Source organism: Aquarana catesbeiana, linkage group LG07 (genome assembly GCF_042186555.1).
Source record: "Aquarana catesbeiana isolate 2022-GZ linkage group LG07, ASM4218655v1, whole genome shotgun sequence".
Classification (NCBI taxonomy): Eukaryota; Metazoa; Chordata; class Amphibia; order Anura; family Ranidae; genus Aquarana; species Aquarana catesbeiana.
Window position 1 is genome coordinate 339,916,400 of NC_133330.1, and position 15,829 is coordinate 339,932,228.

The following is a 15,829-nucleotide window of genomic DNA, read 5'->3' on the forward strand; positions in this document are numbered from 1 at the left end:
CTCTTCTATCAACATAATAATTAATGCTGTGAATGACATGCCGGCCCGCGATGTCATCCCGATGCTAAATGCGTCCAAAATCCAGACTGGCATGTGCTGCAGATTCTGGAGGGTTTCTGTAGGGCTTTGGACCAAACATTAGACCAGAAAATGTGTATGAGGTTGTGAAGATAATCCATCCAATGGATGTATTATATTATATTGTATTGTATTATGTTCAGCCTTGTATGGTCATTTGTGACAAGACCTATGTATGAACGTTATATTACCTCTTCTACTTAGCTTTACTTCATCTGTACCTGAAAGTTTAGCTTGACTGGAGAGGGTGAAGGATGAAAGTGCCAATTTATTGACCAACGGTTCAGTGACCAACCCTTTACGGGGTTACAAGAGTTCTGGAATATGGACTCTGGTGATTGAAGAATTCAGGTTGGATCTTGCAGGCTTTTCCTAGGTAAGTATGGACCATGTTGGGGAAGACGAAGGTGGAGGCTCTCCAGAGGCACTGAGGTCTACTCCATGTGCTCAAGCTGCAATGGATCCTGGGCTTGTCCCTATGCAAGAGGAATCCTTACCAGTCTTCCAGGATAGAGTGGTGAACAGACTTCACTGCATTTCTAAGGAGGAACAGAAACTTGCTGTAATAAAAGATCTCAGGAAAAAGAAATCCCTGCACAGTAAGTCTGGAAACAGTAAGAGGGAAGTCTCCAAGCTGAAGTCTCTGGAAGAGGCATTGAATAATCAAGAGAAGTTTGTCGCCTCTCTGAAGGAGAGCAGCGGTGTGTTCAGAGAAAAGTGTGAGAATGAGGAGAGATTGCAACAGATGAAGGAAAGTGCCTGTGCCAGTACCAGCCAGAGGGTGGATGCCAGAGCAACAGCGACAGTATGGATGGGGGTTAAGGAAGTGGCTTCGCATGGTGGCCCAAGTACTACCCCTGTCTCAGGTTCTGTCGTGTCTTAGTCAGTATCTGCCCCCCTCCCTCCCCTGCAGCCTGGGTCATCTGGTTGAAAGTTGAGGAAAATGGCAGATTGCTGCAGGCCATTACAGAAATGGAATCTCCCTTGAGCGGCACAGGCTCTTCAGATGAGGATCATGATAATGGAGTGCTTGCTGAAAATCTCTCTCAATGTGTGGAGGACTTTCCCGAGATTGCATCTGCCAACAAATCCTTGCAATCAGCAGGGAATGCAGGAGGAGCTGGCTGCGAGGAGTCCCACAGAGACTCAGTGCAGAGCAGGAATGTCGCATGAACATTGAAACTGCAGAGCAGGAGGGCCGTATGAACGCTGAAACAGCTGGTGTTTTTTCTAAACAAAAGACTTTACTTGATGATGGGACTGCTGGTATCTGTGGTACTTCTGGGCCTATGGTGAGTGGGACTGTTGTGCTGGAGGGGAGGAGGGAGGATCAAGTGATGGGTAATTTAGCAATCCAGATTTCAGAGGTTCCTATGCAGCCAGTTAATATTCCTATGCAACCAGTTATTAATGTGTCATCTGTACCAATTAGGAATTATGCTAAGGCTTTGTCAGTACAAAGTCATGCTGCTGGTGGTGGAAGGGAGCCAGTTGTGTGACTTTCACCTAACGCACCATTAAACGCAGGAATGTCATACAGCTCAGGTGGGAAGGAGGAGGTTTTCCACCTATCAGGAGGGTGGTTGTGGATAAGATCCTAGCCATGGGATTTAAGGCGGTGGATATTTATCCTCTTATCGGTACGGCTGGTTCCTTTGAATATGATTTGTCATTTGTGCGTCCAGAATCGCTGGATCTGTTTTGGGAGCGTTTTGAGCATGTATATAGGGGCCAGCCCGACTGGAAGGCGCTTGTCCCCAAAGTTGTCTCACGACAGCCCTTGATTAAAAATGTGACTATCCTGACTAGGAATGAGTCTATACCCCCCAAGGATTTATGGGTCTGGTTGAGGACGTTTGGTGAAACATTGTGTCCCCTAAAAAAGATTGTGAATAATAGAGGAATCTGGAGGGGTGGGTGGTCGGTGTCAATGAGGTTGAGTGTGTGTGGGAATGTGGTCCAGCATTTGCCCTCCTCTGCCTTTATTGGTAGAGATAGAATTACTGTCTTCTACCTTGGTCAACCTAAGCTGTTCCATAAATGAGGAGTCAAGGGACATTTCTCCTCTAAATGTCCAGAACAGAAGTGCTCTTTGTACCAGGAACTGGGGCATCTGGCGAGGGACTGTAACATCATTAAATGTAACAAGGTTGGTCACCCTTATAGCCAGTGCCCTGATGCTTTGCACAATAAGCCAGAGCTGGTGGAGGAATTCTTCCGTCCAGATAGAGAAGAGTCTGGGTTGGCGAAGGTTGTACCAGGGGATCCTAGTGTCTCTGTGCCGTCAGAATCTGTCTGTGAGGCCCTCTGTGGTGTCAGTGCCCCCCCAGTCTGTGGTTCTCCAGTCAGTGTCAGAAAGTGTGTTTGTCAAATCTGTGTCTGCACCTATTGTTTCTCCTAGTGTAGTGAAGGCAGTGGAGGGTGCTGGACCAGCGTGTATGGTGGTGCCAACCCCTCCTCCTCCTGGCAGAAGTGCGGCTCGAGGTCGGCAGACACCGAGGGGTGGAGAGAGGGATGGATTAGATGATGATGATGATGGGGAGGCGGGGGGGGGGGGGTAGATGGGAACGGAATGAGGGTGGCTGGTGCAGAATGCAAGGTGAATGATGTGGAAGTCAGGGTGAATAATGTGGGGGGAGGGGTTAATGGGGCATCCTGATGGCGATTAAGTCTGAAAAGGTTTCTTAGCCTGGATTGTGTTTAGGTTGAGGTTCGGGGTTTGTAGTCTCTCTTTTGTTGTTAAATAATATGTTATCTTGTCAGGAATTGGTTTTCTTTACTTGCTGATGTAAGCACGCTTGTTTTTGTTGTTTATTTTTGCATAAATATGTTTTTATTAATAAGCTGTATGTTTGTATGATTTTTTTAATAAAAAAAAAAATGTACACTCCAATGCCCCCCCCCCCCCTGCAATCACAGGGCCAGTTCAGGTGGATGTTATTTTTTAGGTAATCTCTGGAAAACAGACCCCCCCATTGGAAATCATTGTCCCCCGGGAGAGGAGAAGATAAATACTGGTGGAATTTGTATGTTGAACCTCCATGCTGGCCGGCCGCAGTACTATCCTCTAATCCGCTATGCTGCGTTTGCCACAATAAACAAAGCTCTGTGAATGGTCATCCCTAACAAACCCCGACTCCCATCTACTGTAAAGTGCATATAAAAATCCTCTGAATAGCCGTCCCTCGCTGCCGGAGCCTTGACAGAAGCTGGAGGTCAGGAAAATATGAAATAAGAAGTTTTGATAGAGCGGCTCTCTGTGACACCAACGCCATTTATTAGATAAATGAATGTTTTTGTTTTTTTTTCCCATTAAAGTTGCTGTACAGCTGCCTTGGTTATCCAACACTTGACTCCACTCAGCAGCGGCGCCCCCCACGCGTATCCTGCCAATAAACATCCGCATTCCCTCCATCACCCAACAAACCGCCTTGGAAATGGTGACAATGGATGGAGCGGGGATCACCCAATGTAATGGACTAAATAAAAGCCTCGGAGCGCTACGCTAACAGAGAAAAGTGTATTGCAGCGAACAATACGGCTGGTTAATGTGGAGAATCTTTATTATCGGATTTTATAATAAAGCAAAGAGCATTGTGCAGCATCAGTCAGACCATAGCAACCAATCAGAATTCATTTCTCTTCCATCCAATCCATCTATTTCAATTTCTAATTGGTTGGTTCTATTAGAGCTGATGACGCTTGAAGGATAGACCAACACAACTATGTTAAAGAGGCGCTGGAGCGTTCATTTGATCGGGGACATCATTATTCAATTTTTTTGAATCATTTTTGATGCAACATTCAAATTGTTACTTCAGTATTCACATTGGTGTCCGGCTTAAAGCTGAACCACCTGGCGCAAAAACTTTCATTTAAATATACACTATACTGTCAAAAGTTTTGGGACGCCTGCCTTTACACACACACATGAACTTTAATGGCATCCCAGTCTTCGTCCGTAGGGTTCAATGCAGCTATAACAGCTTCAACTCTTCTGGGAAGGCCGTCCACAAGGTTTAGGAGTGTGTCTATGGGAATGTTTGACCATTCTTCCAGAAGAGCATTTGTGAGGTCAGGCACTGATGTTGGACGAGAAGGCCTGGCTCGCAGTCTCCGCTCGAATCCATCCTAAGCTGCCTTGCTATCAATTACATTGTTCCCAGCTATATCCTTGGGCTTCAAAGCACCTCCCCCTGTGTTATGGAAACGAGGGTGTTCTCTAGCCTTTTACTAGGGTCACAATGATGGTTCATATACAATACAGTGAGTGATTGTTGTCACCATACTTGAGTAAGGAGAGATGAGCTCAGCGTCCAGATTAAGGAAACTCTCGATCAAAATTGTATTTATTTTTTAAAGGTACAACATGTACAGATAGAGCCAACATGTTTTCATGGAATTGCCTCCCCTTTCTTCAGGGCTATTGGCAGGGGCGCCCGGGCACCGCTCCCCCTATCCTCTCCACCCCCTATATGCAGTGGATAGATTGATGCATAGCATGAATCTATCCGCGGTCGCCCTCTATTCATGTGTCCGGCCCCTTTCGGGTCACTTGGCATATGAATTAGAACGGCAGGGTTTTTTTTTTTTTTTGAAGAACCTGATTAGAGCGATAGGCTCTTATAGGCTTCAAAATAGGGTGGACTCGGGATGCAGAGCATTGCCTCTGGAGCCCTCACAGGTGTGTTGCAACAGCAAATGAAAATTTGCTGTTGCAACACTGATCCTCCTCCCGGCCAATCGGGAAGCAGGTATGAAACCTGTTTTTGGATTGGCCAAAACGTCAGGCGTCAGTTTCTATTGGACGCCTAGCACTCGGAGGAGGAGAGAGAGGAGACAGCTGCTCCAGGAGACGACACCAGTCACCAGAGCAGCTTTCCCCGAGCCCGCCACGCTCTCACCGTCCACATCTCCAAGGGGAGGTCAGCAGGTGGTGGGGGGGGCTGTGTTAGTGCCGCTCCAACGGCGGCCAGGGGGGATGGGGGTTGTTTACCCCCCCCCCCAAAAAAAACCCTACCAGTCACCACTGGCTTTTGGTACATTCTAACGGAGATGGATACGTTTTGGGGTTGCTGCCTCTACATCTCACATGCAATCATCAGCTTTCATAAGAAACTTGGATACAACCGCTGAGCCTACCCATCTCCGGTACAATGTACCAACAGCCCTGAAGAAGGGGGAGGCTATTCCCCCGAAACATGTTGGCCCTATCTGAACATATTTTACCTCCAAAAAACAAATATATTCTTCATCAAGAGTTTCCTTATTCTGGACGCCAGGCGCTCCTCTCTCAGCTGAAGGGACAGCTCTGTCACACCAGCAAGGTAGTAGCAGCCCATATCTCCAAAAGAGATCAACACCATCATTCTCCCGCAGAACCACCTAATATCGATCGTGAACCATTCCACTGGTCCAGCGCGGTCTGTAGCTCAAACGAATCATGTTGTCACCACAGGACAGGAAGTGTTACTGCCGGGCGACTATGTGGCAGATGAGGTTTAATGTTGAGAAATGTAAAGTTATGCACTTGGGGGCTAAGAATATGCATCATACATGCTAGGGGGAGTACAACTGGGGGAATCTGTAGTGGAGAAGGATCTGGGGGTTTTGGTAGATCATAAGCTCAATAATAGCATGCAATGCCAAGCTGCGGTTTCCAAAGCGAGCAAAGTTCTTTCTTGTATTAAGAGAGGTATGGACTCCAGAGAGAGAGATATCATTTTGCCCCTGTTCAAATCATTAGTAAGACCTCATCTGGAATATGCAGTTCAGTTTTGGACACCAGTTCTCAAAAAGGATATCGGGGAACTGGAGAAAGTGCAGAGAAGGGCAACCAAACTGATAAGAGGCATGGGGGAGCTCAGCTATGAGGAAAGATTAGAGGAACTGAATTTGTTCACTCTTGAGAAGAGGAGAATAAGGGGGGATATGATCAACATGTTTAAATATATAAGGGGTCCATATAGTGAACTTGGTGTTGAGTTATTCACTTTACGGTCAACACAGAGGACAAGGGGGCACTCTTTACGACTGGAGGAAAAGAGATTTCATCTCCAAATACGGAAAGGTTTCTTCACAGTAAGAGCTGTGAAAATGTGGAATAGACTCCCTCCAGAGGTGGTTCTGGCCAGCTCAGTAGATTGCTTTAAGAAAGGCCTGGATACTTTCCTAAATGTACATAATATAACTGGGTACTGACATTTATAGGTAAAGTTGATCCAGGGAAAATCCGATTGCCTCTCTGGGATCAGGAAGGAATTTTTTCCCCTGCTGTAGCAAATTGGAGCATGCTCTGCTGGGGTTTTTTGCCTTCCTCTGGATCAACTGTGGGTATAGTATTGGGTATATTGGATTGTACGTTTTTTTTTGTTTTTGTTTTTTTTTTATGGTTGGACTGGATGGACTTGTGTCTTTTTTCAACCTGACTAACTATGTAACTATGTAACTATGTAACTATGATCACCAGTGAAAATAAAGAGGGAAAAAAAGCCTTTAAAAAAAAAAAAAGAAAGTAAACGAATGTATCCTCCATCTACGGACTGGTAATCTACGATATATTTTTCTTCTTGGGTTTAGATACATTGTAAGGTGGCCATAGAGTTAGCGTTTTGTAAAAGATGTAGCAATAATCTGGAAGCATTGACTAAAATCATATTTGATTAGTAATAAATGTAAATGATCATTTTAAAGGGATCCCATAATCAATCTATATTTTCTAGAGCACAGATGTTTTTTCCAGGTAGCAACAAAATTCCTCCACGGCTGATTAATGCAACACAGTCAAAATCAATCGAACAAGAGCGTCTCTGATCAATTCGATTGGTTTAATCACAGCCATTAATAATGGAATGATTATATTGGTAGGTGTGACCACCATTGCACAGCTTTGTAAATACCCCTCTGGTGGTCATCAGTATTCCAGGGAATGTAGTTAGCAGCACTGCCTAATGACTGTTAATCTCCTCTAAACGCAGTGTCTAGTTCCCTGAGTAATACACACCTGACCTGCGGATATTTAGCCGAGCATCTGGTAAATACTGCAGTACAGCTGGAAGAGCTCAAAGCAAAATCAACAAATGGAAGAAACGTCTGCCAGCCAACCAGTTTTCATTATTTGCTTATCTGGATGCTCTGGACTGATTGGTCGCAGCAGAAGTCTGTTTTTATCTTGCCTCTACATCATCCAGCTGCTGGAGGATGACAGTTAAAAAAAAAAAATTCTCTACAGCTTTAATCTTTAGTTACCTGTAACGAAATGTGTTCCACGATGTGCAGGCGGATGAATCCTGGAGAAATCTTCACTGCAGGGCCGCCCGGTCCTCTTCCTGCTGCTGAACTGTGCTGTAGGGGTTAACAGCACAGCTGCACTAAAGATCATATGATTCCTTCCACCACTGAGAAAAGTTCTTTCACCGATTACACTGCCTGTAACATGATCTGTGAATGGTAGAGCGTCACCTGTGACTGGTCAGACTCTCCTCCATTCACAGATCATACAGGCCATAAAATAAGTAAAATTACTTTTCCCAGTAGAGGGAGGAGGAGTGTCCCCATCATATCCTCTTCAGTGCATAGAAAACTAAAGCAAATGAATGTTTCCATGTAAAAACATACAAATATGACCCAATAAATATGGCCCTTATTTCAAAGCGGTATAATTGTGGATCCCGACATGTTTCGGAAATGGGCTTCCTCAGAGGATGTTGTCCGCTTAGGGTCAGAGCCTTCTATTGAATAAAAAAACACTATAAGCAATACATAACAAAAAATTATACAGTTACAAGAAACGTAACAGTTTTAACATAAATTATATGGCATGTGTGGCTATATATTACTTATAGTGTATTTTTATTTAATAGAAGGCTCTTACACTAAGTGGACAACATCCCCTGAGGAAGCCCGTTTCAGGGCGAAACATGGAAAACTAAAGCAAATTAATGTTTCCATGTAAAAACATACAAATATGACCCAATTAATATGGCCCTTATTTCAAAGCCATATAATTGTGGATCCTGACATGTTTCGGAAATGGGCTTCCTCAGAGGATGTTGTCCGCTTAGGGTCAGAGCCTTCTATTAAATAAAAGTACACTATAAGTAATAACAAAAAAATTATACAGTTACAAGAAACGTAACAGTTTTAACATTTATACGGTATGTGTGGCTATTTATCACTTATAGTGTTTTTTTATTTAATAGAAGGCTCTTACCCTAAGTGGACAACATCCCTGAGGAAGCCCGTTTCGGGATTTACAATCATACGGCTATGAAACACAGACTATATTAACTGGGTCATGTTTGTATATGTTTTTACATGGACACATTTATTTTAGCCTACTGTTTAAATAAAAATTAGATTTTTAAGAAATTCATTGTCCAATCAATATGTTGCACCTAAAAGCCCCATGGAAATGCCCTTTAGTTTTCTATACACTAAGGGATGTGGTGCTACAGCCAAATGGTGATCCATCCACAATAATTTACCTTTGATCACCTTTAGTGCAACTGAGCCCCCCGAAACCTGAGGCTGTTAACACCTACAGCTCAGTTCAGCAGCAGGAAGAGGAAGGGGCAGCCCTGCAGTGAAAAAAACTTTTTTCAGTGGAGGAAAGGTCAGGAGGGGGCGTGTCTCAGTCAGATCATCCTTAGTGCAGCTGAGCTCGTGGACCCCCACATTGCCAGAAGTTCAGCTACAGGAAGAGGACAGGGCAGCCCTGCAGTAAAGATTTCTCCAGGATCCAGCAACCTGCACATCGTGGGACTTCCTTCATTACATAAAGCTGTAGAAGAAAAAATGTTTTCAGCTACACTTCAGCTTTAAAGGAGAAGTAAAAAAAAAAAAAAAACATCTATTCTCACCTCTATGCTGCAGCCATCCAAGTCAACTCTAAGACCAGGAACTGCTCAATCACATGACCGCTGAACATTCTTGGTCTGCTCCAAGCGGAGAGCCGAGACTGTCAGTCACCACTCTTTGTGGTGTCTCCTGTTCCTCCAATGCTTACTGTCACCAATCTCTGCCCTGTTCCTCCAATGCTTACTGGAGCGCTGGACAGGAGAAGGGGGACCGGTGCAGCTGCCTCTGAGCCAGTTGTCAATCAGGCAGCTGGGTGGATCCCGAAAATATTGTCAAGATACTTCTAGAGCCTGGAGTGACTCTGCCATGTCAGCTGAGAGCAATGATAGCCTGATCTCAGCAGACTCTTGGTCACAGGAGAGCAAAAGTAAATGCATTCCTGTGACCCATAAGAAATGTATGACCAAAAAAGCTTTGCCCATACTTCTCTTTTAACAAGTAAAAATAGAAAGGACTATAATTCTGACTTCCTAGAATTTTTTTCTTTTTTGTAAATTTTTGGGAATTTTTTTTATCTTACTGGTACAGTACAGGACACAGGACTTGTATTCACAGACCATGAGTTATATGCAGGCTACATAAAGGTGATTGGACGCTGGAAAAAACCTGCTAGGGTTGCCCATAGTGCAGACCCATAAAATCCCAGCAATAGTCAAATTGCATTGACGTAACATTAAAAAAGTAAAAGTAAATTAGTCGACCATAATCAGCTCCACATTATCTCGTTACCTTGGCATTGCATGACCCAGCATAAATGATGGAGCATTCATGGTGATTAGGCGTTTAGGAGGTTCCTCTCCTCCACCCACCTCCACAGGTCTCCTTGCCAGGCCATCAACCCTGCCCTTCTAGAGAAGCTTTGTGAACATCAACTTGTCCTACCCAACCTTTTTATAAAGAAGCTTTATGGACATCAACTTGTCCTACTGTATGCAGACCTTCTGGAGAAGCTTTGTGGATATCAACTCGTCCTTCCCAACTCTTCCAGAGAAGCTTTATGAACCTCAATCTGTCCTACCCAGCCCTTCTACAGAAGCTTTATGGACGTCAACTCTACCTACTCAGCTCTTCTAGAGAAGCTTTATGGCCCTCAACCTCTCCTACCTATCTCTTCTAGAGAAGCTTTATGGACATAGACTTGTCCCACACAGTTCCTCTAGAGAAGCTTTATGGACATCAACTTGTCCTACCCAGACATTCTAAAGAAGCTTTAATGAACAGCCAAGTGCATGTTGCATGCACCAGATTATTCTGGGAAGACCACCTATGGTGCATTGCTTGCCACAAATCAAGACCATTTATGTATTGCAAACACAATTTGCCTGTATCCATGATACTCAATGAACAGCTGCTATGCTTTAATAATGATCTCCTATCTGATGAGGGGTACTCTTCTCCTGAGGATTGTCGTTACTCACATTACATTGGAAGAGTAGGTCGATGTATCTTTTTATGCTCCAGAAGTGTTCAGTCTTGACGGATCGGCTTTGAATAGGTTGGATTTCCTGTTGCTGTAGACGTTATTCCCAGGACCAGACGGGCCCCGGGGCCTCAGCTGTCTGGTGGACTCTGACGGTCAATGGAAAGTGCTTTGATAGGCCGCTTTGTTCCTCATCTTGTTTGTTTAACTCTCCGTCTTCCTGAAATAACATGAATAATTTTACTGGCTTATCTCCTACAAAGGCCGAGAGGAGCTTTTCATTGATCACTTCTTTGGAGAACCAAACGCCTTCTTATACTGTTACTGATTCCAAATGTCGGGATGAAGGAAATCTTTCAGTAGGGACACTAGTTCTGTTGACAACCAGGGATTCCCTCACTTTGGAGGGATTTTTTGTCACTTCCGGCTTTGGCTATGGGACAGGAAGTGAGGGGAAATCGGCACAGATGAGAAAAAGATCCTGACAGGGGTTATAACCCTCCCTTACCAAAATAAAAAATACAATTTACCTTTGGTTCTAATTTAAGAAAATGAATAAGGTTTCTTATGCATTCAAGTGTTTTTAGGCTGGTTGTAGACAGTTTATTTCTGCATAATTTGATAGGGCCATCTGTGCCTTTGTACCGCACTGCGGTATATGTTAGAGCTTTATAAATTAATAATAATAGTTAGTTACTGTGGAGGGGCATTAGAGTGTAAGCTCCTCTAGTACAGAGACTGGTATGTGACAGGCACAGAGGTATATGTCAGAGCTATATCAGTGTATAATATCAATAGTATGGCTGTGTTGGGATAATAGAGTGTAAGCTCCTCTGGTGCAGAGACTAATGAGAATGGCTCAGTGTTGAGAAATATTTAAAACTTCACTGAAATTTAATTTAAAAAAGGATAATATTAAATGACACAAAAGTTCCGCTGAAATCAGAACTGGAAATTAAACCTGACGAGATGACATATAAGAATATTATCAGGCGTAACCCCTATTTAACCTTTTCAGTGCTGGCATCTCTTCTAAGTGATTATTACGGTGACCGTAGACAGCTGTAAATGCCAGCATCTGAATAGAAAGCTAATAAAAGTGATTTTATTATACGTTCGGCTGCGGGAGGAGAGGGGGACATTGTCACATAGCTGTGTCCTTCCTGCTGTGGGGAAACCAGAAGTCCCAGCAGACCCTTTGGCAGCATTTATTCTGTTTCCACCTTGCACTGGATAGATAACTAGTGATTGGTGCCCACCCACCCGTGACAATTACTGCACCGTCTGGCTTTTTTGCAGGTTTATTCTGCGCTATCTATAGCCAGTTTTGTTATTTGGGACTCAGGTCATACTGTGTCCACAGAGCCTCTCTGTTCTGAATTGCAGAGGAAATAAGCACCACTGTGGAGGATAGAAAGACATTGCTGAAAAGCACAGTCAGATGTTAGAAAGTAATTTCAGTGGATTTAATAGAGGTTGCGGTCTGAAGGCCAAGACAGTGAAGCTGTTTGAAGTTGTGAAACCTCTTTTTAAGCTTTAAGAGATAATACATAGATCTCTGAATTATTATTATTACAGGGGGCTAGTAGTGAGCTGATCCCGGAGGTCCTATCAGGTGTCATTATTGTGATTCATAAATGTGGCTTTAAAATGTGTAGTGCATTACTGTTCCATCTTTCCATTACAAGATTACATTAGTAGGTTTGTACATTCTGCCTCTAAATGTTTTCTGTATTTCAATCACTCAGCCTCCCTGATCAACAACCAGGGGCCAGAGATGACACATACAGAGTCATGAACTGAGTCCTAGACTGGCACTGAGAGAGAGGGCCAGAGAGATGGACGGGTAGACAGCGAGATGGACGGGTAGACGGAGAGATGGACGGGTAGACGGAGAGATGGACGGGTAGACGGAGAGATGGACGGGTAGACGGAGAGATGGACGGGTAGACGGAGAGATGGGCGGGTAGACGGAGAGATGGGCGGGTAGACGGAGAGATGGGCGGGTAGACAGAGAGATGGATGGATGGATAGACAGAGAGATGGACGGGTAGACGGAGAGATAGAGGGATAGACAGTGAGAGGGATGGAGAGACGGACGGATAGGATAGATGGAGAGACGGATTGATAGGATAGACGGAGAGACGGACAGATAAACGGAGAGATGGGTTTACACATGGTGGATGGACAGACAGATGGTTGAATGGACAGAGACAAACTGATAAACAGATACAGTAGATGGATAAACAGAGGTATAGATAGATGGATGGACAGATAGACAGACAAATAGATGTAAAAATGGATGAAAAACTGTTGGAATGATAGCTAGATACGGTATTTCACAAAAGTAAGTACACCCATCACATTTTTGTAAATAATTCCTTCTATCTTTTCATGTGACAACACTGAAGAAATGACACTTTGCTACAATGTAAAGTAGTGAGTGTACAGCTTGTATAACAGTGTAAATTTGCTGTCACCTTAAAATAACGCAACACACAGCCATTAATGTCTAAACCGCTGGCAGCAAAAGTGAATACACCCCTTAGCGAAAATGTTCAGATTGGGTCCAAAGTGTCAACATTTTGTGTGGCCATTATTTTCCAGCACTGCCTTAACCCTCTTGGGCATGGAGGTCACCAAAGCTTCACAGGTTGTCACTGGAGTCCTCTTCCCCTCCTCCATGATGACATCACAGAGCTGGTGGATGTTAGAGACCTTGCGCCGCTCCTCCACCTTCCGTTTGAGGATGCCCCACAGATGATCAATAGGATTTAGGTCTGGAGACATGCTTGGCCAGTCCATCACCTTTACCCTCAGCTTCTTTAGCAAGGAAGTGGTCGTCTTGGAGGTGTGTTTGGGGTCGTTGTCATGCTGGAATACTGCCCTGTGGCCCAGTCTACGAAGGGAGGGGATCATGCTCTGCTTCAGTATATCACAGTACATGTTGGTATTCATGGTTCCCTCAATGATCTGTAGCCCCCCAGTGTCGGCAGCACTCATGCAGCCCCAGACCATGACACTCCCACCACCATGCTTGACTGTAGACAAGACACACTTGTCTTTGTCCTCCTCACCTGGTTGCCCCCACACACGCTTGTCACCATCTGAACCAAATACGTTTATCTTGGTCTCATCAGACCACAGGACATGGTTCCAGTAATCCATGTCCTTAGTCTGCTTGTCTTCAACTGTTTGTGGGCTTTCTTGTGCATCATCTTTAGAAAAGGCTTGCTCCTGGGACGACAGCCATGCAGATCAATTTGATGCAGTGTGCAGCGTATGGTCTGAGAACTGACAGGTTGACCCCCCCCACCCCATCAACCTCTGCAGCAATGGTGGCAGCACTCATACGTCTATTTCCCAAAGACAACATCTGGATATGACACTGAGCACTGTATGGTCTTGGCCACCGTGCTGCAGCTCAGTTTCAGGGTCTTGGCAATCTTCTTATATCCTAGGCCACCTTTATGTAGAGCAAAAATTCTATTTTTCAGACCCTCAGAGAGTTCTTTTCCACGAGGTGCCATGTTGAACTTCCAGTGACCAGTATGAGAGAGTGAGAGCGATAACACCAAATTTAACACACCTGCTCCCCGTTCACACCTGAGACCTTGTAACACAAACGAGTCGCATGACACCGGGGAGGGAAAATGGCTAATTGGGCCCAATTTGGACATTTTCACTTAGTTCACTTTTGTTGCCAGCGGTTTAGACATTAATGGCTGTGTTGAGTTATTTTGAGGGGACAGTAAATTTACACTGTTATACAAGCTGTACACTCACTACTTTACATTGTAGCAAAGTGTCATTTCTTCAGTGTTGTCACATTAAAAGATAGAAGAAAAGATTTACAAACATGTGAGGGGTGTACTCACTTTTGTGAGATACTGTAGATAGATGGATGGATAGATAAAACACACTCACTCTAAAATATTGGACAATTGCCCCTTAATGCCCCCTATGTAGCCCAGCGTCATCGGCATGTTTAGTACTGATGAGGAATTTATGGGACCTGTAAGAAGCAGTTTTTGGAGGTTCTGGACAGCCCCCATATGTAGCAGGGTTGCCCAGCCCCCAATGACAGATCCTGCAGAGGAGATGGGGCCCCGGGCTCTGTATTGTGGATACATTGAAGGATAATGATGAATTCAGTGTTGCTGTTGTCAGTAGCCGGTGTTTGTTTTGCAGGCGTGTATGTTATTATATGGCAGTCCCAGAATAACCCCCGCAAGCCTTACAGTTCTGAGCAGCAACCATCACCCTGTGTACAGTGCAGCTTGCATCGCTTCTGACTCATTAGCTAATTGGCAGTTGTCAGTAAGCTTATTACCGGTGGCCGGGTGCCAAGTGCTGCACCGGGGGCCCCGGACCCTAATGGCTCTGGATCTCTGTGTTTGTGTGCCAGCGCACAGGAGGGGGTTAAAGGGCGATTTTTTTTTTTTTTTTGGATGGCAGACGTGGCGGCGAGAATGCTTCGAGAATTTGGCTTTATGGAAGAGACTCGATCTGTTGTCTCCATGGTGACGACATTCCGTTTATTCCGGGGAAAAGTTTGATGTCTCCCTGGCACGGCTCGCTGTAAATATTGGCTGGTCGTTGCTGAAAATCCCAATTTGACGTCGGGTGTGCAAGTCTCGGAGAGGACCCGGCAGAAGCTGACTGCTTTTATCACCGATGTCCATATTGAATTAATGTTTTATCCGATACAACTTGAATGCTACAATTGTAACATTATATCAACTGAAGAGCTGCAAGAAAATGGAGGCTGAGTAATGACAGGTGTAGATGGGAATTTAATTATTGGCGAGCCAGTCAGCTACATACACAGATAAAGGATCCGTAACACTGACTTTACATACAAAAATGTACATATTCCTGAGTGGCTGAAGGAGGGGGGATGGGGGCGCACTTACTGTATATCTACAGTCACTGTCACATTGCCCGGCCTCCTTCCTGCTATTGGGCCTCCAGTGAATATCACCCACTCCTTCCACCTGTCAGTTTACGCGCCACTCCCACTGCAAGCCTACTGTCTACTTTCAGGTGACAACTTACTATAAACACAGAATTCAGGTAATTATCCAAAAAAATTGTTCCATAACCAATGGAGGAAGATGACATCATTACCATAACTATATAGTTGTTTAACGTTTGGTAACGAGTGCTCGATGGCGCCATCTAGATTGAATGAATGTTTCTATGCAGGAAAAAAAAGTATAATGATGTTTAAATTAACCGACTAATCTACTAACTAACTCTTTTCCCAGAATTCCCTGTAAAAGGTTTATATGAAAACACAGAGTGAGCAGCGAAGGACACCAGGAACCCAATCCGTATGATGTACATGATCAGCGGTTGTTTTATACGTTGTAAAATGAACTAAAGTTATGATTAGTTGGTCATCTAGATCAGGGGTCTCCGAACTGCGGCTCACGGGCTGGATGTGGCCTTTTATTGCATTTGTTTGCC

The 15,829-nt window shown here is 44.4% G+C and overlaps 1 protein-coding gene across 1 annotated transcript in view; it reads left to right on the top strand.

The window, feature by feature from the left end:
* The window catches only part of PTPRF (protein tyrosine phosphatase receptor type F), a gene marked incomplete in the record, with an annotated part of 622,098 nt that overhangs the window by 517,309 nt on the left and 88,960 nt on the right, over positions 1-15,829 (top strand).